Raw genomic sequence first — 12,336 nt, 5'->3', positions numbered from 1 at the left:
GTCCGAGCGACGCTGAGGAGTGAGCGGGCTCTAAAAAGAGCATCAACTCCAAAAGAGCAAGGCCGGTTCGCTCCTCTGAGGCGTCGTCGGCCAGGCCTGATCGACCAGGCTGCACGGCAAGGCCTGGACCAACCAAGCCGCTGTTACACCAGCTGCCATGTTGACGAGACATACGGAGGGTTGCCGACCGAAAGACCCATCGAGTAGTCTCCAGGGCGACAAGGTAGCCTGCTTGGTCTCCCAGAGTCCCTTCAGTCATCCCGGCTGAGAGCGAACATGCAGGCATTCAGGAGCCAAATGCGAACACGGCGGGGCGAAAGGCAGAGCATGGGGTTGGATCTCCAGGCTGGGCAAAAGGCAATCGTGGCAATTGCACGCGACGAAACACGGACGACGGAGCACAAAATGGCGACGCCATGTGGCAGAGACATCGAGCCAACGAGAGGGAGTGCAACGGCTGACCGGCCCACATTATAGACGGGTGAGGACACAATAATTCGGGAGACGTGTTGGGGGAGACTCGTAAAGGTGACTGAGGAAGTGACGGTGACGACGACGGAAAAATTAAATGGGGTGACTGAGACGTGTACGAGACACTTAGAAACGGAGGTAATGAACGAGGTGATGGAATTAACAGACACACAAAGGGAGATGACGAAGGAAATAGAAGTATGGCCAGAGATGCGGGAGATAGACCGAGTCAAGAATGAATAAAATTTAAAAAAAGCTGAGACAGAGGAACTGGGAGGACGTTTGGAAAAACATGAGGGCGAGACGAAGGAAGGAATTGGAGGCCATAAAAGAGGGGTGCAGGACAAGACACGAGGAGATGATGGAAATAGTTGAAGAGATGGGACTGGAAGGTGGGGGTCGGACCAGTATTATGGATCTCCGCCAATTGGGCTGAGGCGGTTGTCTGCATGCCGGAGTGGCGGCCACGTGCCCACCGACCGTGGCAATCCAGTCGTAGCTTTCGGATCAACGCCGAAATCCAGCTACGGGTGTGTTTTTAACCACACCACAACCTTGTCAATGCTCTGCCCGCGCTACAGGGTCGATCGCCGAATTGTCGATTTACCTAATTATTCGCGCGGACAGACCACCGAGAAGTTATACCTCAATGGGACCTGCTCGGAAACGAGCCGCTTAAGCAGCTAGCTCCGTTTGCGATTGCCGAGCGGTTTATTATCGCCAAGACCCGTTGGACCAGATTAGCTTATCCAATTGGGTTGGCCAATTGGCCAATTGGGCTGAGGCGGTCGTCCGCACGTCAGAGTGGCGGAGATCCACAACACTGTTGTCAGGAAGTGGGATACAAACTCTCCAGTCTCCAAACTAAATTAACGGGAATCGGATGAAGGGTGTGTAAAGTGACCCTCCGTTCCCATTAAATTCCGAGTGTTCAAATTTTTTATTACCGATACGCAAAATGGCAGCTCAAGGCGAGCAGGCACAGGAGGGATTAGATATAGATTTGGAAATGATAGAATCTATGGCTTAGGACGAGATCACCGTGCAGGACACTCCCATGCAGGTTGAATACCCCCCACAACCAAACACAGAGCTCGAAATGGGCGCAGGGGCGGCCACGGTGTACGACACCCCCCCCCCCTCCTCCGTCAAATTCCCTCCCCAGTCCCCAGCGGATCCGTGCCCGATAATGGTGAAGCGACTGCCACAGGGTCACCTGACACGAGCCAGCTATTCATAATTTTGCTAGCAAAAATGGAAGAAATGAAAAACAACATAAATGAAAATGCGTGCAAAATGAATGGCATGAAAAAACAAATGAAAACAAATGCGCAAGAAATGAATGCGAATATACAAGCCACAAAAGACGAAATGAAAGAAAACGCAGAAGAAATGAAAAACAACATAAATGAAAATGCGTGCAAGATGAACGGCAAAATAGAAAATAAAATGGATGAAAATATGCAAACACTGAGGCGTGAGATGCAGCGCATGGGGCTGGATCTCCAGGCTGGGCAAGGCGCACTGAAGAAGGAATTGGAGGAAGCAAAAGGCAAAATGGCAGAGGATATCGGCACGATACGAGACGAGGTGAACGAGTTGAAAAGTAGTGTAAAAGGTGTGGGGTCCGCGATGAAGGCGGGTAAGGAAGACATGACGGAAAAATAATAACGGTTGGGCAGGAGGTAGACAAGTTAGGACAGGGGATGGAAAAAGTAAAAGAAGGACAAGACCAATTAAAGGGGGAGATGGAGAACACGACAGCGATAGAGCAATTAAAAGAAGACCAGCGGGAAACGAGGAAGGAATTGGAGGCCGTAAAGGAGGGGTGCAGGACAAGACATGAGGAGATGACGGAAATAGTTGAAGAGATGGGACGGAATGTAAAAAACGGAGACAGAGGAACTGGGAGGACGTTTGGAAAAACACGAGGGCGAGACGAAGGAAGAGTTTAAAAGGACGAAAAAATAATTATCAGAGATGCGAAGGGGAATAGAGCAGGTAAAGGAAGAGTTTGAAAAGACAAAAAAAAAGAATTGACAGAGACGCGAGAGGGGATAGAGCAGGAGAGGGAAGAATTAAAAGAAGAGTGGGCACGAATGGAGGGGAAGATAGGGGATATGAAGGCGGAGTTGGTAGAATGTGTTGAGACCCGGTGTGAGAGGCAGCATGGCCTCCTTATGGAACAGAGGGAGAGAATACGCTCCCTCGAGGCAGATCGTAAACAGGTGGGGCCAGTGTCACTGAACGAAGTAAGAGGGTTGCACGACGCGGGGGTGTGCATACCGAGTTTGGGGGGGGGGGCAGAGGCCGCAGGGTCTCTTGGCCTAGTGCAGGCCCCCAGTATGATTGTCCCTGAGAGGATGCAGAATGCGAGTCTGATGGCATGGGAGAGTAAGCAGAACGGCGCGGAACGTGCACCGATGAAAACGGGGGTAATAAACTCCCCGGGAAAATGGCTCGGGCCCTGCGGGGGTAGGCACCATTGGAATCTGGGGGGTCCACCCCTCCATGTGTCCCTCAGGGACTGGAAGGTGGGGGTCAGACCTCGAAGGAACCAAAGGTGCCGCTGCCTCCGTACGACGGCAAGACGGACCTGAGGGCATATTTGGCCCATTTTCACTGCGTGGCCAGGGGCAATGGCTGGAATTAGGTGCAGGGCGTGGCACAGCTCACGGCGGCACTGTGCGGTGCGGCATCCGAGGTCTTGACCACATTATCCTTGGAAGGAGTAACACTGGCAGACCTCTATTCGGCCCTAAATAACCGGTTTGGTATGGAACAGCAAATCGAGCTTGTTAAGGCTGAGCTCAGTGGGCGCAAACGACACTCCCATGAGACGATGGGAGAATTGGCGTACGATATTCGCCGCGCGGTGGGGATCGCAAACGCGAATATGGCGCCGGAGTACCGGGAAGAGCTGGCTCTGGACCAATTTCTCCGAGCTCTAGCGGGCACCGATGCCGGGGCGTTACTGACCACATGGCACCAGGAGAACTTCCAGAAGGCGGCCGACGCTGCAGCCCGTTGGGAGGCAGCAAAGTCACCGACTGGAGGGCCGGGTGACATGCAGTGGCAATCCGGCAGGTGGGCCCCGTGAACAATGGTGCGCTGGGAGCCGGGGCTACCCTTGGTGACCAGGCGCAGTTGGAGATGGTCCAGGGCATGATCGACTGTCGGTTGCCGAGATCTGGGCCAAAGCGGTCGGGCCCAGGAGGGCGGGGGATGAGCCATCAGGGGGTACCCCAATTCCGAATGAAAGGGGGTATAATTCTGGGTACCGGAGGCATGCACCTTACCGGGCGAGGTGTTTTAACTGTGGCGGGAGGGACCACCTGCAGCGGGAGTGTAACGCCCTGTGCAGGGAAGAGCCACGGCCCCCCCATCACCAACTCTGCCCCGGGCAGACCGGAATAGCCGGGCCCAAACATCACCACCCCCCCCCCCCCACCAGTCCCAGGGAAACTAGAAAGTGCCGAACATACAGGGCCGTGTTCGGCAAACCCAGATGGAGAAGAGCCCTCAGAGTTGCGACAGGTCATCAATTGTGGCCAAATTGGCAATGGTAGTTTGACAATTCGGTGCAAAATTGCCGGCGTAGGGGTAGACGCCGTTGTGGACACAGGAGCAAGCGCCACGATCATCAGCCCTGTGGTCCTTAATTCGAGTGTGGACGGGTGGGATGAGATCCACCGCCTGCAAAATCATAGTTTGCAGCAAGCTACCGGGGCAATGGCCCCCATCATAGGGCGTGGTTTAGTGACCTTTAAATTGGGCACTGTTAAAAGAAAAATAGAGGTTTGGGTGGCGAAGGTGTGCGACCCATGTCTAATAGGGTTGGATGTGCTGACCGCCGGTGATTGCAAAATCGACTTAGGCCGAAGAGTCATGCAGTTGGGTGGTGGGGAATTGCCATTGGGTGGCATGTGCACAGATGAGAGGGTGGAGCTGGTGGCTGCGGCCTGGCTGAACTACTGGCGGGGCAATCAACCCCGGGTTTAGTCGTGGGCCGCACCCCAGTAAACACCGAAGGCCCTATCGTGCCCGTCCGGGTAATAAATGTTAGCACGGAACCACGCACTTTTAAACGGGGCACAAAGGTGGCAAATTGCACCCCAGTGGTAGAAGTCGCAGAGCTGAGGGACGATAACATCGAGCCAGACCGGCCCCGGAGGGGGTCTCCAGAGTTTGTTAGGAATTGGCCCAATCCCATTTGCGAGATCGTAAATCGGAGTAGTGTAGATTTGGAGGATACCCAGCGGGAGGCCTTACACAAACTGGTCGACCGACATGTAGAAATCTTCTCCTTCTCACCCAAGAAACCAGTTGAGTTGGGAGCTCGTGGAGTCCAGTTGAGTACGGAGCTCCAGAGTTCGGAGTAGAGTCGGCAGAATGGAGTCTGCAGTTCGGAGTTTGGAGTCCAGTCAAGCATGCAGTGCCGTGCAGAGTTGTGGGTCGGTGGAGGCGGCAGCGAAGTCGCCAGCCGGAGAGAGGTCGCCGGCTGGAGAGAAGTCGCCAGCCAGCGAGATATCGGTCCGAAGTGAACGGGCCCCGGGACGGTCCGAGCGACGCTAAGGAGTGAGCGGGCTCTTAAAATAGCATCAACTCATGAAGAGCAAGGCCCGTTCGCTCCTCTGAGGCATCGTCGGCCAAGCCCGATCGACCAGGCCGAACGGCAAGCCCTGGACCAACCGAGCCGCCATTACGCCAGCTGCCGTGTTGACGACGAGACATCGAGGGTCGCCCAGCGAGTCACCACGAGAGTGGCAGGTAACCTGCATGGTCTCACGGAGCTCCTTCGGTCTTCACAGCTCTGAGGAACATTAAAGGCCTCTGGGCCCTGTTCTCCCCTTTTCTTTCCTGGGGTTTTTGCATGGAAGTCTGTGGCGCCTTGTCCGATAAGTAGAGAACTGTTATAAGTGCATGTACATCATAAATAGACAACGGCTGTAGGTTTTTTTTACTTATGGGACACGGATACACCAAATGTCGCACTCAGGGATCCAGAGGTAAATCGTACTAGGGGATAACTTACACATGATGGCACACAAAAATTTGACAACTCGGGACGAGTCTGTAAAAAGGGGAGGGGGTAGTGTTACGGTTGTGGAAATTCACAGAACACCATTCAGGTTCCCCAGAGATCAGTTATATCGATAAGTGCGTGTCTGGATTAGATTTCCCCACCAATGCCTAAAGCGATTTATTTGTGTGCCGGGCTGTGAATCTTGAGGTAGTATTATTCTTTTCTATCTTTATTTTGAACAACATCTCACCATTATCTCCACAAACAACGCCATCTTTTCACCAACAACCATTTCAACAAACAAAAAACATCTCCTCACCATCATATCCACAAACAACACCATCTTTTCACCAACAACAACCATTTCAACAAACGAACAACATCTCCTCACCATCATCTCCACGGCGCCGCCATCTTTTCGCCAGCAACGGCATCCACAAACGAACAACATCTCCACCGACAAACACGACGACTTCCTCGTTGGAGCGAAAGCCGGCGATTCCTGCCACGTCCGCGTTTGACGGCAAGATCGGATCAGAATGACAAAAGGGGCGGAGCCAGCCAGGGGTGAAGGGTCGAAGGTAAAAGACCAAACCCTCCCCCCGAACCCGATAAAAGGCGGGGCTGAAACGCCGAGAGGATCGTTGAGAGTTGGCCTGGGCCATCACAGTCCCACGAGTACGGAGCTCTGGAGTTCGGAGTGGAGCTCGGTCGTTGGAGTCCGGTGGAGTTTGGAGCCTTGAGTCCAGTCAAGCCGGCAGTGCAGTGCAGAGGTGTTGGTCGGTGGAGGCGGCAGAGAGGTCACCAGCTGGAGAGAAGTCGCCAGCCAGCGATATAACGGTCCGAAGTGATCAGGCCCCGGGAAGGTCCGAGCGAGGCTGAGGAGTGAGCGGGCTCATAAAAGAGCAACAACTCCAAAAGAGCAAGGCCCGTTCGCTCCTCTGAGGCGTCGTCGGCCAGGCCCGATCGACCAGGCCGCACAGCAAGGCCTGGACCAACCGAGCCGCCGTTACACCAGCTGCCATGTTGACGACGAGACATACGGAGGGTCGCCGACCGAAAGACCCATCGAGTAGTCTCCAGGGTGACAAGGTAGCCTGCTCGGTCTCCCAGAATCCCTTCGGTCATCCCGGCTCCGAGCAAATATTAAAGGCTTACGAGCCCAGGCCTTTTCTTTTCTGGGGTTTTTGCATGGAAGTCTGTGGCGCCTTGTCCCTTAAGTAGAGAACTGTTATAAGTGCATGTAAATGATAATAGACAACGGCTGTAGGTCTTTTTGCTCATGTCTTGTCCCTTACCCCCATTCATTGCATACGTGCCTGCATTGGAAATAAATGTCCGCATTGTTTGAATATTCACCTGCTCGTTGCGTCCCTTCCTCCATTGAGCTGACGTGGTTGTGTTCGGAATAAATAGCTGGGTTTTAACACCGATAAGCTAATCGGGTCCAACGAGGCTTGGCGATAATAAACCGCTCGGCAATCGCAAATGGAGCGAGCTGCTCAAGCGGCTCGTTTCCGAGCAGGTCCCGTTGAGGTACAACCTCTCGGTAGTCTGTCCGCGCGAATAATTAGGTAAATCGACAATTCGGCGATCGACCCTGTAACGTGCGGGCAGAGCATTGACAAGGTTGTGGTGCGGTTAAAAAACACCCGTAGCTGGATTTCGGCGTTGATCCGAAAGCTACGACTGGATTGCCATGGTCGGTGGGCATGCGGCCGCAATTAGCTAAAAGCGGTCGCCCGCACGCCGGAGTGGCGAGAATCCACAACAATATATATATATATATATATATATATATATATATATATATATATATATATATATATATATATATATATATATATATATATATATATATATATATATATATATATATATTATAATACCAAGCTTGCACACTGAAAACTCAGCTCGCCGTCACACGATCCCTATGAAATTGCTGTGGCACTTGGCGGACATGCCGACAATGTTTGGGAAGTCTTGGCGTTCCATAGTACCACTTGCATTTTGCACAATGCGTATTTTTGTCATTCCCCATGTACGGTCTGTCCTCTGCTACCAGCTATGTTGTACTGCTATCCCATGCATGTGCACGGATATCGCTAAAATATATATCACACACAATTATATTATATATATATATATATATATATATATATATATATATATATATATATATATATATATATATATAATCACAGCGTGAATGTTGATTCTCACAGTTACATGATCGAGGTTGTGGATCTGCCATTTGGAGAGGTTCTGGGCTGAAAGAATCGAAACCTCAATGAAAAACGGTGCCCAGCTGATGATCCGGGGAGTTGGGAAATCAGTCAATTGCTTAAAAGTTAAGATAACGTCAAATAAAATAGCTTTTTTAAGTACTTAGCAGCAGATAATATATCCATGTTTGTGTTTGTATGGATGTCTGTATGTGTGTCTTTGTGTGTTAGGTCTGGCTTCCTTCTTGGGACTACAGTGCAGTGATTGGCCTTTATTTTAATTACTCTGCTCTCAGGACACGAACATTTTATTCCAAGTACTGTACTGCTAAACAGAAGGTTATTGAATGTCCCAAAAAGTGGTGTGTTCTCCAATGTTCAAGTACATTATTCAATTGAAATAAAATAAAAAAAAGATATTAAAGGTCGTATAATTTTTTTCCCCAAGTTTTGCATCAACCTCCGTTAATTTTTTTTGCATCAACCTCCGTTGATGCAGTGTCTTCCACACTACCTTATTTCACAAGTTATATTCATAATTTGTGCCCTTAATGACATCCTTAAAAACAGTAAGTTTCTTGTTTGTAATGATTTTCAAATTTGACTGCCAGACAGGCAAAACAACAAACACTTCTTACTCCTCTCTACATATGCGTGTCAGAGCCAGATTCAGTGCCAAAGTAGAGCTAAACTGAAGGCTTGCTTTCCGATTCACAGTACACCAGCCAAACATGGAAAAGTCCTCTAGAAAACGATTTCTCGTGCATTTTTTGTTAATAGCAGGCATCCATTCTTGATCAATCAGTCATAGGGGTGGGGAAGAAAATGTATGTGGATGCCACCCTCGATTTTGACCTTAAAGGTCATTTTCAAGGTCAAATTGTGTTTTTATTTTTACATTGTGCATGAATTGACATCAACTTTGCCTCCTCTATCCATATAAACTATTTATATTTTCAAAAACATGCATTTCGCCTGTTTAATTAACAAGTGAATTTTAAGTTTTACACATATGTGTGCGGCATTCTGAAACACAAAAATGCGATTTTCTCGAAATGTGTTTATTTTGCATGTTAAAGTCATTTGCACACCGAATCTTTTTGGTTTAAACTATCACACACATTCAGTGTACTAATTTTTCACTGTAAAATCCTAAACAAACTTTTTTTTGCAATAGCCACTCACATAATCTTTAATTAAATACTTATAGCCCCCTCTTGTGGCAGTCAGATTTGTTCTAGTACACCAGCCAACATCTGATTTTTAGGTGAATTTCTTGTTTACAACAGGCATCCATGCCAGATCAATTATAGTCGTGTGGGGAAGAATTTAATGTTGGTGGATGCAACCACTAATTTTGACCTGAAAGGTCATTTTATCCTGGACTTTTCCCCGTTGAAAGCTCATTTAATGTTTATATTTGCAAAAAGATAGTTATACTATTGCTGAAGTACACTATCTCTGCAACATGCATCATTGTGTATTATATGCCTTAATGTACGGCCCTACATGTATGATGCGAAACAGCAAACTTTTTTGATCTGAAAAAGGGCCATACGGTTTCGCCATTTATCCATCATTACAATGCGTTTAAAATATTAATTAAATTAATGTGATGTTGCTGAGTGTGACCAGCTGGGTGACACAATGGAAAGGGAACATACAGTATTGGGTGTGTCGCATAAGCCTACATGTACATGCATGTGTATCGGCATGAGGCTCTTGGTATGAATCTACTGGCCAGTTGGATTACAGCAGTCAATCGCATCACATCCGCAGGCAAAAGTGCACCTGAAGTTCTCTCTGAAGCAAGTACATCGAGCTATTCTGCATTTTGATTTGCATCCACAGGCTACCAGCTCCAAGCAGGCTTTTGGGATTGGGGATAGCCTTGTCCACACTGCTTTAAGGCAACCGGACTCCTTCCTCCAAGCTGAGGTGTCTGTAGGCGATGAGACATCTATGTGTTCCTGGTCTGCTTGCAACCAAATCTTTGCCTGATAATTGGCGCGTGTAGCATGAAGTTCCCGTGCATCCCTTGTCGGTGGTAACATCTCCAGTCCCTTCTTAGCATTTCCAAAGAGTTGGAGCCTGGCATGGTTGACAGTTCATTGGTCAGGTGTCCCATGCAGGTGACACACAAACTGTTCAATAGGTGCAAGGTCTCCATCACGACCGATCCCCTTGACAGGAAGTGGTTGGCTTTCAAATGCTTTCCAGCATGACTTCTTTGCATGGCCACTGAAATAAGATGTTGTGTCACAACCTGTTAAGCACATGGAAGCTGAGTAGGTTTTCCCTCACAGGTTGTGCAAGTCTCTCAGATACGGCATGTAGTGGGTAACATTTCCGATTCTTTGCTGTTCCAGACACCATCCACACTTCGTATATTCTTGTTGATACAAAGTGTATCAGAAGTAGCATGACACCTGTGTCTCTGCAGATTATGAGCACTCTTTGGTATCCTTCATTAACTGCCTCACACGAATGGAGTATCAGCCTGGTATCAGCCTCTTCATGGTTTCCGTGAAGCCTGGGGTCATCTCTCCTTGTTGACCTTGCATCAGTAACATCTGTAAATCCGCCTCTAGTTACCAGCTCAAATCGCCCGGGCAGATCTTTACCTTTCTTTATGATTTCCTCAGCTAAGAAATTGGCAAGATCAGCTTTGTTCTCATCCAAGGCAATGAACTGGACCCAAACCTGTGGGAGTGGGACATTGGGCCCATCGATGAGCTTGCGGATTGGTATCTTTTTTCCCAGTCGCTTTGAGCGAGTCACTGCCTTGATGGAGCTTTCCCGATGTAGTGATCAAATACTACATCAACTCTTGTTGTGTGCTGCCCAAAGTGACGTGTTACAGTTTTTACAAACACATCAGCATATTCACCAAATGTCTGACACCCAACAGGCTTTCCCAGAGCTTGGATGAGGGCGTGACCATCTATAATCACACATGTCTTGTCAGCTTCTGGAACTTCAGGAGGTACTTGTAGTCCTGCCATAAATATGTTAATCAGCTCCGACTTTGAAGCAGAGTTCATCTTCCCTCCAACCTTGGCCAGAGACAGTGGGATTGGAGAGAGTTCATGCTTGAGAATGGTCACCATTTCCAGTGGTCGCCCGGCGGTGACAGTATTGAGCAATCGCTGCAGTAGCTTTCTGTACATTCTGTTTAGTAGATACATTTGCCTTGTACAAATCAGCGAAGGTTTTTGAGTGGTGCTTCCTGAGTGTGTCATGAAACCCGACAGTTCCCTCAATCAACCACAAGAACGTATCTTTGTACATCGTACTGCATCAACGGTACAGGGCAATACATGTGTAATTTGACCCAAATGTGGTATGATGGTCCGTTTTACAGCATACCGTCATTCCAAACACAATTTTAGTATGTCCTCTGAATAGTTGTTTACCGATTAACAATATGGTTCAACTCAAATCTAAATGTGGAATTGCCAGGCTCAAACTTCGACCAAATAAATCCTCCCCGTGCACAGTGTATATCAGCCGTCAAATAAGACATGTAAATGCCCCAGTCCCGTTTCCTTCATGGGCCCAGATAATTGTTGTGTGTGTGTGTGTGTGTGTGTGTGTGTGTGTGTGTGTGTGTGTGTGTGTGTGTGTGTGTGTGTGTGTGTGTGTGTGTGTGTGTGTGTGTGTGTGTGTGTGTGTGTATATATATATATATATATATATATATATATATATATATATATATATATATATATCTCTAACCAACACGTCTAATTTTTTATCAAAATTACTCACTTTTGATGTGTAGTCTGCATCAATTATGTACACTGCCTGATAAAGCATGGTCACAACACCAAACCGCCATGTTGAAATTTATTTGACCAAATCTGCCACAAGAGGGGGCTATAAAGTGTTTAAGAACAAATAAAACAAGTGGCCATTGCAAACAAAATAATTGTTTGGCATTTTACAGTGACAAAGTAGTTTATTGAGCGTGTATGATAGTTTAAACCAAAAGATTCGGTGTGTAAATTACTTTAGCATGCAGAATAAACACATTTTAGTGTTTCACGATGCCATACACATATAGGTAAAAAATAAAATTCACTTGTTAATTAAACACCCTAAATACATGTTTTTGATATTAAAGATAGTTTATATGGATAGAGTGAACAAAATTGATGTCAATTAATGCACAATGTAAAAAACACAAAATTTGACCTTATTTGACCTTTAAAATCAAAATCGAGGGTGGCATCCACCCACATTTTCTTCCCCACCCTATTACTGATTGATCAAGCATGGATGCCTGCTATTAACAAAAAAAATGCACCCCAAAGTTAAAAAAATACATGTTGGCTGGTGTACTATCATATCCAAAATCTAATATTCCATTGAAATCAAGTCGTTCTTCGGTCATAAACTGACATCTAGACAGACAGGCAAAGTGAATCAATTGCTGAACCCCACCTTTCTCTTCTCACGTGCAGGGTAATAATAAATAATCTTTGTAGTAATATAACCTGATAAGACAATGCCCCCCCCCCCAATCTGTGGTCTGCAGACCCCTGTGGATCTGCAACCACATCGGAGGGGGGGGGGGCGGGAAAAAAGCCTTACTGGATCTCCAAATGACAT

The 12,336-nt window shown here is 47.8% G+C and overlaps 1 pseudogene; it reads right to left on the bottom strand.

Annotated features, from left to right (window-relative positions):
- Nucleotides 1-7,368: 7,368 nt before the first annotated feature.
- LOC147030380 (uncharacterized) lies at nucleotides 7,369-10,533 on the bottom strand (annotated as a pseudogene).
- Nucleotides 10,534-12,336: the final 1,803 nt, after the last annotated feature.

The sequence above is a fragment of the Eptatretus burgeri genome, chromosome 3 (genome assembly GCF_056783735.1).
Source record: "Eptatretus burgeri isolate ZD-2024b chromosome 3, Ebu_testis_v1, whole genome shotgun sequence".
In the NCBI taxonomy this organism is placed as follows: domain Eukaryota; kingdom Metazoa; phylum Chordata; class Myxini; order Myxiniformes; family Myxinidae; genus Eptatretus; species Eptatretus burgeri.
Note: the sequence above shows the minus strand (reverse complement) of the source record. Positions and strands in the feature narration are given on the sequence as shown.